This window comes from Portunus trituberculatus, chromosome 25, assembly GCF_017591435.1.
Source record: "Portunus trituberculatus isolate SZX2019 chromosome 25, ASM1759143v1, whole genome shotgun sequence".
Classification (NCBI taxonomy): domain Eukaryota; kingdom Metazoa; phylum Arthropoda; class Malacostraca; order Decapoda; family Portunidae; genus Portunus; species Portunus trituberculatus.
In genome coordinates this window covers 3,757,501-3,769,621 of record NC_059279.1, presented here as the reverse complement: position 1 = coordinate 3,769,621, position 12,121 = coordinate 3,757,501, and the positions used below count along the sequence as shown (strand labels likewise).

The window sequence follows — 12,121 nt, the reverse complement described above, 5'->3', positions numbered from 1 at the left end:
CTCCTCCTCCTCTTTCTTTGGCAATCAGACACAGACACTGAGGTGGTAACATTGCCTAGGTGGTAACGTGAGGTGATGTTACGGAAGGTTACGCGCGCCAGCCACCCAGCCATCGTGCCATCCCGCCTTCCCCTCGCGGCTTCATTTCCATACGATCAAAGGGAAGCAAGCCGTGTTAGAATTCAATTTCCCTCCGCGCTGGAAGGTAAGGAGGAGGAACCAGCGTCTCTGTCCCGCCATGTCATTTACCTTACAAATTCCTGCCTACCTCTGGAGCGCGTCACACGGCAATTAAGACGGTGGTGGTGGTGGTGGTGGTAGTGGTGGTGGTGGTGGTGGATGTGGTGGTGGTGGCTTTTGAAGGGGAATGACAGATTGATGGGTTACTTAATTTTGTTTCTCTCTCAGTCTTACTTTCTGTGTTCTCTGTCTGGTTCTCTCTCTCTCTCTCTCTCTCTCTCTCTCTCTCTCTCGACTATTCATACACCTTTTGTGGTATTTTTTCTTCTTTATTCTTCTACTATCTCTTCCATCTCTTCCTCTTCCTTCAACACCTCCTTTTATCTTCTTCTTCTTCTTCCTCCTCCTCCTCCTCCTCCTCCTCCTATCTTCCTCTTCCTCCTACTATTCCTCCTCTTCGTCTTCCTCCTCCTCCTATACATCCTGTCCACGCGTATCATTTTTCCGACCAGCCTCCTTCCTTCCTTACGTTGCTTCGGGGTTGGTGAAGGAATAATGGTAAGCCTCATATTACACGGCATTTTCAGCTTACCTCGCATTATTACGCCTTCTCGCCGCGTCCACACGAGAGGGATGAGATCATGTGTATGTGCTGGGGAATGTGACTCCTCTGCAACTTTCAGGTAGCAAAGAAACACCTTTAAATAGAGGTAAAATAGTGGTGAGTTGCTAGTTTTCATCTCACAGCTGATCCTTTTAAGATTCGCCACAGAGGTGTTTTGGATGTGACATTTTCCGGGTCTTTGTCAGTCTTCCTTCACGGTGTCTCTGAATCTTTTCTTACAGCTTCTTGTCTTCCATTTACTCCCATTAAATTTGTTTCTTTCTCTTTACCTATAATCTTTCCATTTTCCTCCCGCCCGATACATCTCCAGCTTTCTCCTAACATCCTCCTCTCCTCTTCTCTTCTCGTGACATGGCTACTCCATCTCAGTCTCGATTCTCAACCTTTGTCCATAAACCGATAGTATTTCTTCATCTATACAGTGCAGCAGTGAAGAAAGCTTGAAACATTATGCTACTAATGTGACCTTGATCCAAGACGGGTACCAAAAGCAAGCAACTGACAAAATAACAATGTCTCAAATCACTTCAAGATGGATTCCTCTGCGAAATTCAATCCGAGAAGTGAACCCTGGATGTGTTGGAGTTCGCGTGGCACTGACTGATGCCCGACCGTGGGAGGCAGGGAGTTACTAAGGTCCGGAGCGGCACTTTGAGAGGTCAGCGAGGCAGAGAGGAAGGGCCTGGGGTCGGGTCGGCGCCAAACATAGGTATTGTATATAAACCGCCAACCATCCCGGCCTGCCAGTGTGCTCCCGACCGCTGGAGGGAGAGGACGTGCGGTGCGGCGGCCTGACTCTCGCTCCTCACCTCACCTACCCTGGCGTAACCCTCGTAGCTCGCACCTGAACGCAGATTACTCGTGATTACACCATCTGTGGAGGCTCTCTCGCTCTCGTACGCAGCCCCAGCGCCTTCAATCCACAGGGTAGTGAGTTGACGTATAATTTTGAGTGAAATACTGTGAGATATGTGACGGCTATGCTACAGTTGTGGAGGGAAGCGTGATCCATGCCCTAGTGCTTCTGTCTTGCTCTGTCTGTCTGTCTGTCTGTCTCAGCGCCTCGACCTATTCAGCGAAGCAACAAGGGTGAGTATACGACGACAATAATCCATCTTAGTAACAGTAATCCGACTTAAGCTTCGTATATTAATCTCTGATGCAATAATCGGTTATCGGGCATCGGGGAAAGCATATAAACTTTTCTCTGTTTACGTATGCATTGTTTTTCCTTTCCTTTCTCTTCCTTTACGCATCTGAGCAATAGTAATCTGCCTGAAGCTTCGTATATTAATTTCTAATACAAAATTCCGATATTGGGAATCAAGAAAAAATATATTAACTTTCTCTCTATTTACTCATACATTGTTTACCTTTCATTTATCTATCTGAGTAATGATATTCCAACTTAACCTTCACATAGACACATGAGACAAAGCATTAACCATGGCGTATCGAAAAGACATGGATAAATTAACCCCTATAGTACTAGAACACATTATTTCTTAAGATTTGTGTACGATTCTATCATTTTATTGACATTAGGAAGGGTCTATGGAGGTCAGAAGATTAATAGCTACAACCTTCACTATTCTAATCCCCACATGAGTTTCTGAAGCTGTTTAAATCACAAAATTAGCAACCAGAATGAATATGGAAACGCGTTATGGTACTCAAGGGTGTTAAACATCTCTATTTACCTATACGGTATTTATTTCCCATCCTTTTTCTTTTCGTATCTAGATTTCAATTAGTCCACAGCACCAGTATTGCAAGGCCATCCCTGTGTTGCCTCCAGGTGACGCTAGCGGTGCAACACAATACATGTACATCGCGTTGCAGAAACCTGTTGTGTGTTGCGAAATTTTTTTTTTCCACCTGCGGGACCGAGAGTCGTAATGTGTTGGTCCCTTCGTGGTGGTTATTGTGGGGGAATGCAGGCAGGTGACTTACGAGAGGCGAGGGAGGGGAGGGGACGAGTAAAGGAAGGGGAAGCGAGGAAGGGAGAACAAGTAGGGGAAGGGAAGGTAAGGAGAGAAATGGCAGGAGAGGGATGAAAGGAAGAAAAGGGGAGGGGAAAGGAAGAATGGAAAGCGAATGGTAAAGAATAAAAGGAAAGAAAATGAGAGGAGAGGAGAAGGGATGAGAAAGAGGAGGAAAAGCGAATGGTAAGAAAGGAGAGGGATAAGTGAAGAGTGTAAGGGAAAGTGAAAGGAAAAGGATTAAAGGGAAGGAAAAAAAAGAGAGAAGAGAGAAGAAGTATGGGAAAGAAAAAAAAGGGGAACTAGAACAAAGATAGGAGAAAGAAGGTAGAAAACTAGAGAAAGAAGGAATTGGAGAAAGAAAAATAAAGAGAAGGAGAGAAAGGAAAAGAAAGGAAGAAAGTCGAGAAGAGAAAAGGGAGGGAAGGAAAAGAAACGAAAAACAAAAAGAGGAAAGGAAGAGGAAGACGAAAAAAAAAAAAAGAGAGAGAAGAGAGAGAGAGAGAGAGAGAGAGAGAGAGAGAGAGAGAGAGAGAGAGAGAGAGAGAGAGAGAGAGAGAGAGAGAGAGAGAGAGAGAGAGAGAGAGAGAGAGAGAGAGAGAGAGAACAAATTTGGATGCCTAGCTGTGATTGTATTATTTTATGTCCACTTTACCGTTTGTTTTGTTGTTATTATCCTTCTTGTTAGCGCGGAGGAAAGGGAAGCACAGATGTTGCAGTAATGGTGAGAACACGTCCGTAACATGATTCTGCTTCATTGTAACCAAGCGATGGTGGTGGTGGTGGTGGTGGTGGTGTTTGTAGTAAAGACATTGCAATTACTGTAGTGGTGAGGATACAGTGGTAGTGGTGTTGAAATAGTGTTAGTTGTTGAATTTACAGCTGTAAGTATGAACAGAAGTAGAAGTAGCAGTATTAATAGTAGTAGTAGTAGTAGTAGTAGTAGTAGTAGTAGTAGTAGTAGTAGTAGTAGTAGTAGTAGTAGAATTATTATTAGCAGTAGTAAAGTTAGTAGTAGTAGTAATAGCAGCATCAGTATTATTATTATTATTATTAGTAGTAGTAGTAGTAGTAGTAGTAGTAGTAGTAGTAGTAGTAGTAGTAGTAGTAGTAGGAGGAGGAGGAGGAGGAGGAGGAGGAGGAGGAGGAGGAGGAGGAGGAGGAGGAGGAGAAGTAGAAGTGGTAGCAGTAGTAGTACCGGCAGTAATGTTCTGGGGTGAGGGCGTAACCTAACAATACTGGCGGTGCAACGGTACATTATAGTATTGTAGTAACGAGGTTAGGGCGGCCCGGCGCTACCTGTGACGGTGTGACCTGAGTGTAAAGAAATGAGGGGACGGAGAGGAGAGAGAGAGAGAGAGAGAGAGAGAGAGAGAGAGAGAGAGAGAGAGAGAGAGAGAGAGAGAGAGAGAGAGAGAGAGAGAGAGAGAGAGAGAGAGAGAGAGAGAGAGAGAGAGAGAGAGAGAGAGAGAGAGAGAGAGAGAGAGATAATGATAAAAGAAAATATTGGAAATGGTAGTAGTAGTAGTGAACAGTAGTAGTAGTAGTAGTAGTAGTAGTAGTAGTAGTAGTAGTAGTAGTAGTAGTAGTAGTAGTAGTAAGAGTAGCAGTAACAGCAGCAATATATATAATGAAACACCAACGCCACCAGGTAAACACAAAACAAGGGGAACTGACAATGCAAAATCCCTTTCTCCCACAACAAAGAATGATTTACACCTCTTTCCTCTGCCGGGGCGACGTGAGGGTGTGTGAGGGTGATGCACGAGTCTGAATACCTCTGCCAATCCGTGAGTGAGTAACGCACGGCCAGGCACAGGTGTTAATGGTGCTTCTGGTGCTAGAGTGGTGACAAAAAACTATATCCCTGAGTGCTTAATTTATAGTAGAACATTAGCGCCTCACCACGCACACTCACACACACACACAGACACACACACATACGATTTCCCCCATAAAAGAAAGAGTTAGTTTGAGATAGTGAAGTATATACAGAATACAATGACTGACACTGACGAACATGGAGAGTGAAAGTGAAGCAGAGAGAACATGAAATCCACTTTAAGGTGAAACTAAAGCAACTGACTCCAGGAAGGACTAAAACCATACGGTGAAACAGAACGAGACAGACACAGAGACAGAAACAGAGTGGATAGGACAGGATAAGGCCAGGACGAGAAGACTGAATTAAAGGGAACGAAGAGGATGAACGTGTGATAAGAGAGAGATAGGATACAGAGGATTCATATGACTGAAATGATAAGACCTACAGGAGGATGCGTCGCTCACTGGAAATAAGAACAGGATGAGAGGCGGAACTGATGAATGCTTTGTTTCCCTATCTATACACGATGCGAGAGAGAGAGAGAGAGAGAGAGAGAGAGAGAGAGAGAGAGAGAGAGAGAGAGAGAGAGAGAGAGAGAGAGAGAGAGAGAGAGAGAGAGAGAGAGAGAGAGAGAGAGAGAGAGAGAGAGAGAGAGAGAGAGAGATTGTAGCAAACAAACTTTAATTTTCATACATGTTTTGCTATTGACAGGAAATCTAAGGAAAGAAAAAGAAAGCGAAAGATGAACAAAACACAAAGGAAAACGCGAATAATTAGAACAGAAGCCGGAAAACAAAATGAAAGAAAAAGAGGATAACAACTAGAAGGAAAAAATAAAAATGAAATAAAGAAAATAAACAAAAGAATATGAAGCGATTAAATCTCATTCAGGACAATAGACAGACTTGAAGAAGAAAAAAAAAATAGATGAGAGAGAAAAAAAAATATAGAAGGAAATGCATTTAGAAATAGAAAACGAGAGAGAGAGAGAGAGAGAGAGAGAGAGAGAGAGAGAGAGAGAGAGAGAGAGAGAGAGAGAGAGAGAGAGAGAGAGAGTTACCTAACTTACACTGTTACTCCACTTAGGGACTTTTGTCTCTCTTTTTCTCTCCTATTTTTCTATTTTTGTGATGATTCCTTAAAAACCACCGCCACCACTACCACCACCACTACTAACCCCACCATCACCACCACCACTACTACCCCCACCACCAAAACCACCACCACAACCACCACCACCACAACCACCACCACCACCATCACCACCACAATCACCACCGCTACCATCATCATTAGCACCACCACAACCACCACCACCACCACCACCACCACCACTACCACTACCACCACCATCAGCACCAGCACCACCACTACCACCACCACCACCACCACGACCACCACGGAAAAGTGAACAAAATAATAGAATATAAAGTAAAACCCTTACTAAGTTTCTTTTTAAAGTTAGAAACACACATGCTTATTCTTCTCAAGCCAAAGATTCAAAACAAACTTAACAAAAAATACCCCAAAAATAAAAGAAGTAACAATAATAGTAAATAAAAAAAATATAGATATTCTTCTCTATTTTCCATTATAATTTTTTTTCTGAGAACGCGTATCATTCTTATTAAATGTGTGTGTGTGTGTGTGTGTGTGTGTGTGTGTGTGTGTGTGTGTGTGTGTGTGTGTGTAGGTTGATCCCTTCTATACTGGAACGCATTTTTACCTTGAGTTTTGGGTGTGATAGATGATTTTATTGACACTAGGAAGGATCTATGGAGGTCAGAATGTTGATAGCTAGAGCCTTCACTATTTCAATCCCCCACATAAGTTTCTGAAGCTGTAAAAAATCGCCATACAGTAAGCGGAATTAATATGAAAACGTGTCATGGTACTGAAGAGGTTAAGAGGAAAGATAGAGGAAAAAAATAAGAGAGGGGAAAAATACATTACTTAAGCCTACGTTAAAAGTACTGGAGGGGAAAAGAGGGAAGAGTTGAGACGAAACTTGAGATAAAAAAAAAATGTGGGTAAATGGAGAATGAATGAGTGAGAGGTAAAGTGAGTGGGGCATGAAGAGTAGGAATAATACATTAAGGAAGAAAACGAGGAATGGACGAGTGAGTGAGTGAGTGAGTGAGTAAGTGAAGGAAGAAGGGACTTAGTGAAAGAGTGAGTGAATGAGGAAATATGAGCATGAATGAGTGTATGTGAGTGTGTGAGTGAGTGAGAAAGGCAAGGATGTAAGGAAGGAATGAAGGAGGGAAGGAGAGGAAAAATAACTACGAAAAAAAGGATGGGAAGAGGGGATGATGCTTGAAAGGATAAAGTTTTAGAGAAGTGCGGTGGGATGGAAGAAAGCAAAGGAAGAGAGAGAGAGAGAGAGAGAGAGAGAGAGAGAGAGAGAGAGAGAGAGAGAGAGAGAGAGAGAGAGAGAGAGAGAGAGAGAGAGAATATGAAAACACACACAATTGACTTGCAAACCAACCCTCCTAATAATAAACAACAACAATAATAATAATAATAATAATAATAATAATAATAATAATAATAATAATGATAATAATAATAATCCTTGCTTACACACACATATATACGCGACACATGGTTACACAAACGAGAATTTATGACGCTTCAGGTAACACAGGTAAATCTTAAACATACCTGCATGTCCGCCGCCACGCCTCGCCAGGTTAATTAGTTTCCCCCTCCCCCTCTCTCCCCTCCTCGCCTCTTGCCACCTCGGGAAGAAAAAAATATTACCTTCCGGCTTAAAGTATAAAAAGAGAATATTTTTTTAAGAGAGGCGAACCTACCGTGGGAAAAATCAGAGAGGAGGGGAGAGATGAGGAGCGGAGACAGGAAGCTGAGGTGGAAGAGGCGGGAATAGGAAAGAAGACCAGAGAGGATAGGAAAAGAGGGGGGGAAGGAGGCCAGAGGATAGGATAAGAAAGGAGAAATGAGAGAGCACACACACACTCACACACACACACACACACACACACACACACACACACACACACACACACACAGACACACACAGTAGCACAGCATTCCCACAAAATCTACCCAACAACAAAGAACAACAACAGCAACAACAATAACACTAATGACAATAACACCGACAACACAACAAAATAAATAAAACAATAACATCAATAAACACACGTAATAACAACACCAACATAGAGGTCCCAGAGAGTCGAAAAAAACCTCCCTCATCTTCAAACTTTTCCTGTTATCGTGCTCAAGAAGTAGACAACTTTGCTACGTGTTGGGCTCTGTTGGTCCTTGCCCGTCCCAGCCACCAGCACGCCCCTACACTGCTTCGTATTCCCTTCTCTTTCCTTCTCCGTGGACGTACCCCTCTTGTCAAGTTGGTAAAGTGTTGAGTGTGGCTTGGGTGTATATACCTCGCTGTCCTCGCTGCCTGTGTATCTCTGCTGTGTGTTTGTTTTTAGTGATGTAAGGTGGTTGATAGAAGGAAAAAAGAAAATTAATTCGTCTAAATAAATATAAGAAATGGTGATGAAAGTTTGGAGGATGTCTTGAAATCTCTGTGGCTTCTTATTTTTGTTATTCATTACGTTTTTTTTTTTTCATGTAGGGATGTGTAAGTACGAGTGTTTTGTTAATAAGTGTGGTTTTTACGAGTATATTCCTGTTGTCCTTCTAGTGTTTCTTATTCTACTGGTTATTCTACTCTTGCTTCTTTTCTATTTCTTTTTTCCCAATGTTATATCTCTTTTTCCTTCTTTTCTCCTCCCTCCACGTCCTTGTTCTAATTCAGGTCTTGTCTAACTTTTCTTCGTCTTCATTGTCCTTTTTTATTCTTTTTCCCTTCCGCTTTCTTTTCTTCCTTTGTTTTTCCTCTCATTCTTCTGCTCTCTTTTTCTTTAACTCCAGCATTGTTGTCGAGTTGTCTTCTATTGTTGTTTGTGGTCTTCCTCTTATTATTCTTCCTCCTCCTACATACTTCTTATTGTGTTTTACCCGTCGTTATCATCGTCGCCTTCTGATTCTCTCCTCCTTACCACAATTTGCACTGTTGTCTTGTGGAGGTTCTTTATATCATTCCTTTTTTGTCTCCAGCTTTTTTAATATTCTCTTCGTCCTTGAACACAATGAAAACGCACCAAAAACAATGTACTGGTCCTGGAAAACCAAACGTAACCTGATATTTGCGCCGAGGGAAACCACATGTATTAGTGAGACGAGCAAAGTAAGTACAGACTCAACAGTAATCGAAATGAATGCTGCTACGACCCTTCCTTCTCCTCTCCCTCCACTCCACTTCCTCATCGTCCTATTCCTCCTCCTCCTCCTCCTCCTCCTCCTGCTCCTCCTCTCCCTCCTCCTCTGTGGTGTAATCTCCCTAGTCACCCCACACAACGGCAGGCAGTGTGGGTTTGGTTAATAGGTCAGTCTAGCAAAGTGGCCACGATCTGCTGGCATCCCTACTGTGCTCCTCGCAATGACCAATGTTCCTGGGGTGAAGGGCTGCTGTTTCTGTGTTTTGTTTTGTGTTGGGTCTTAATTTTTTCTTGTTTTCGTGTTGTCACGTGTAGTTTTCACTTTTTTCTCTCAATTTTTGACGGTTTTATATACATATATTGCTTGTTTATTCTGTTCTTTATTCTTTTCATTCATTGTATAGCAATATTGAAACTTGGACAATTAGTAAGTAAATGCAGGAAAAGTTAAAAGCAGTAGAAATGTGGATTTGGAGGATACTGAAAATTTTAAGGACAGAACATAAGGCAAACGAAGAAATACTGCAACAAATAGGAACACAAAGAGAAATAATAGAGACAATCAGGAAGAGACAGTTACGTTTCGTAGGACACGTCATGAGGAAACAACTAGAACACACATGCCAAACTGGAAAAGGTGGACAAGGGGAAGACCACCCAGGAAATATACTGATGGACTAAAGACATCTGTAAGAGAAGAAATAACAACTGCCGACATGTTAAGAAGAGCCATGTGCAGGCAAGAATGGAGATCAGTGGTGGCCAACGTCCAAGTGGATTCAGCACCCCGGTAATGGCAATATATTTTTTCTGAGCATTTATTTTGTGTTCACTGTTCATTCTTTGTAAGACAATTTAGTTTTCTCTTTTATTTTCAACTCGAACGTCTCATATAATTTACGTATTCATTCTGTTAATTATTCTACCTATGACATTTTTTTCCCTGACTTTCAATTAGTATACTCATTTATCTATCAACTCCTCCTATTTGCGAATAACACAAGCATAAGACGAAATAAAAAGAATCTCACAAACGAGCAAGTCTTCCATATGGAAAATCAAAAGGATTATCCAAAACTGGGGAACAAATGTCTTGAAAAAGGATGAATGTTAACAGTTCACAATACATGAAATAAACTGTGTTCTTTGTGGATGTGTGTGTTTCAAGGTGAAGTTATATGTTGTCTGAAGCAAGTTTCTCAGAGTTTGGCGTGTATGTTAAACAAAGCTGTGTTATTGCAAAGTAAAAGTGGGTGAGATGTTGGTTGAATTATTTCTTTCCTCGCTGCCATGAGGAGGAAGGAGGAGGAGGAGGAGGAAGGAGGAGGAGGAGGAGGAGGAGGAGAAGGAGGAAAATAAGTAAAACAAGAAGGGGAAGAGGAAATGAAAGATGAGAATGAGAAATATATGATATGCGTGTGTGTGTGTGTGTGTGTGTGTGTGTGTGTGTGTGTGTGTGTGTGTGTGTGTGTGTGTGTGTGTGTGTGTGTGTCTGTGTCTGTGTCTGTGTGTGTGTGTGTGTGTGTGTGTGTGTGTGTGCACCTGGTAATCTTTTCCACTCAACCACTAAGTAGAAACTCTGATCTATCTCTTCCTCGTTCTAGGTAAGTCAGACTCTTCCACGTTACCTTATCTGGTACAGAAATAAAGTTGTTTTTCTCGAGCCTCTCATCTGAAATAATAGAGACAGTTCTATGAGCTCACCGTGTCTTTTGATGTGCAGGAAACCGGTGAACTCTGCAGGGAGGGAGACGGAACACACACACACACACACACACACACACACACACACACACACACACACACACACACACACACACACAGACAAATTAACTAACTAAAGAACAATACACAAAAAACACTTCCATCATTGAGTAAAACTGACACAAAACTCCCCATAAGAGCTTTACCTGACCCAATCTCTTTCGGTGTTCATTTACCAACAAATAATTCATCTGTCAATATATTCCCTCTATCATATTTCCCACACAAACAGCCAGTGAGTGCTAAGCTGCGGCACACTCTGGAACATGGCGCATATATCACTGCCACTGGATTCCTGCACGTATGTCAGTGCTATATATTACTCCCTTAATGTTAAATGTCCACGTACATTCATCCTGGACAATTGCTTTCAGTGGTCTGAAGTCAAGTAGTCTTCAGTAGCAAAAGGAGTGTGGATGGAAGCTTGAAACACGTCTTGGCTAGATATGGATCGAAGTTTTCCGAGTTACACACACACACACACACACACACACACACACACACACACACACACACACACACACACACACACACACACACACACACACACTCCTTCTCTTTCTTTTCCTCCTCTATCCTTTATCTTCTTGTATCTGTTAATCTCTTCCTCCTTCTCTTTTTCCTCTTTCCTCTTCTTTTCCTTCTATCCTATCACTCCTATACCCTCTTCCTCCTCTCCCCTTATTACACACATCACAATCTTGGTCCTCTTCCATCTCTTCCTCTATCCCTTATCTCGCCATTTTCTATCCCTTACTTCCTCTACCTTCTATTCCTGTACCTTCTCTTTCATCCTATGCCCTATTCTTCCTTCCCCATCACTACACACATCACATTGCTCACCTTCCATCTTTTACTTTGTTTCTTATCTCCCCTTTTTCTTTCCTTACTTCTTCTACCTCGTCTTCCTGTACCTTTTCTCTACTTGCTTTCTCTACCTCGTCTCCCTGTACCTTTTCTGCCCTTGCTCTCTCTACCTCGTCTTCCTGTACCTTCTCTTTCTTCACCCCTTCCTCGAAAGACGCTACTCTCTGATAGACGCATGTGACGATTGATGAGTGCACTGAGGCCCGCGTGAGGGAGACAATAAGCAGAGGATGATGAGTGAGTCCCGATAACCCCTTTTAGCTAGCTGGTGGCCCCGGGATGGAGTATTTCACCGCGTAAGTAATAAAGTCGTGATAAAACGCCCCCTCCTTCCTCTCAGCTTAATGGATGATCGCTGAAATATTGGCCCCATCACTCCTTCCCACATTGATTATGCTCAGGGTAAGAATGTTAGCTTCTCTCATTCGTGTTGCGTTGCCGAGACTCACACCGGGAGGGAAAAATGTGAGCCAGGGTATTCTGATTCGAGCTGGGGTGATTTGAGGTTTGAGCTCATGTGGTTTAGTGGTTTAGCCTTCGTGTGTGTTAAGTTATGTGTGTTTTGTAGAAGGGTTGCCACGTGCTGATCTGATCTATAGTGTGTTATTGTATGTTGTTTTGTTCT

General features: G+C 42.5%; 1 protein-coding gene across 1 annotated transcript in view; it reads left to right on the top strand.

Annotated features, from left to right (window-relative positions):
* The first annotated feature begins 1,562 nt into the window (after window positions 1-1,562).
* Window positions 1,563-12,121, top strand: part of LOC123508806 (carbonic anhydrase-related protein 10-like) — a 209,147-nt gene continuing 198,588 nt past the window's right edge. The window contains exon 1 of the mRNA XM_045262722.1: window positions 1,563-1,894. The gene's annotated coding sequence lies outside the window, so the exon portion shown is untranslated. The remainder of the gene's footprint in view (window positions 1,895-12,121) is intronic.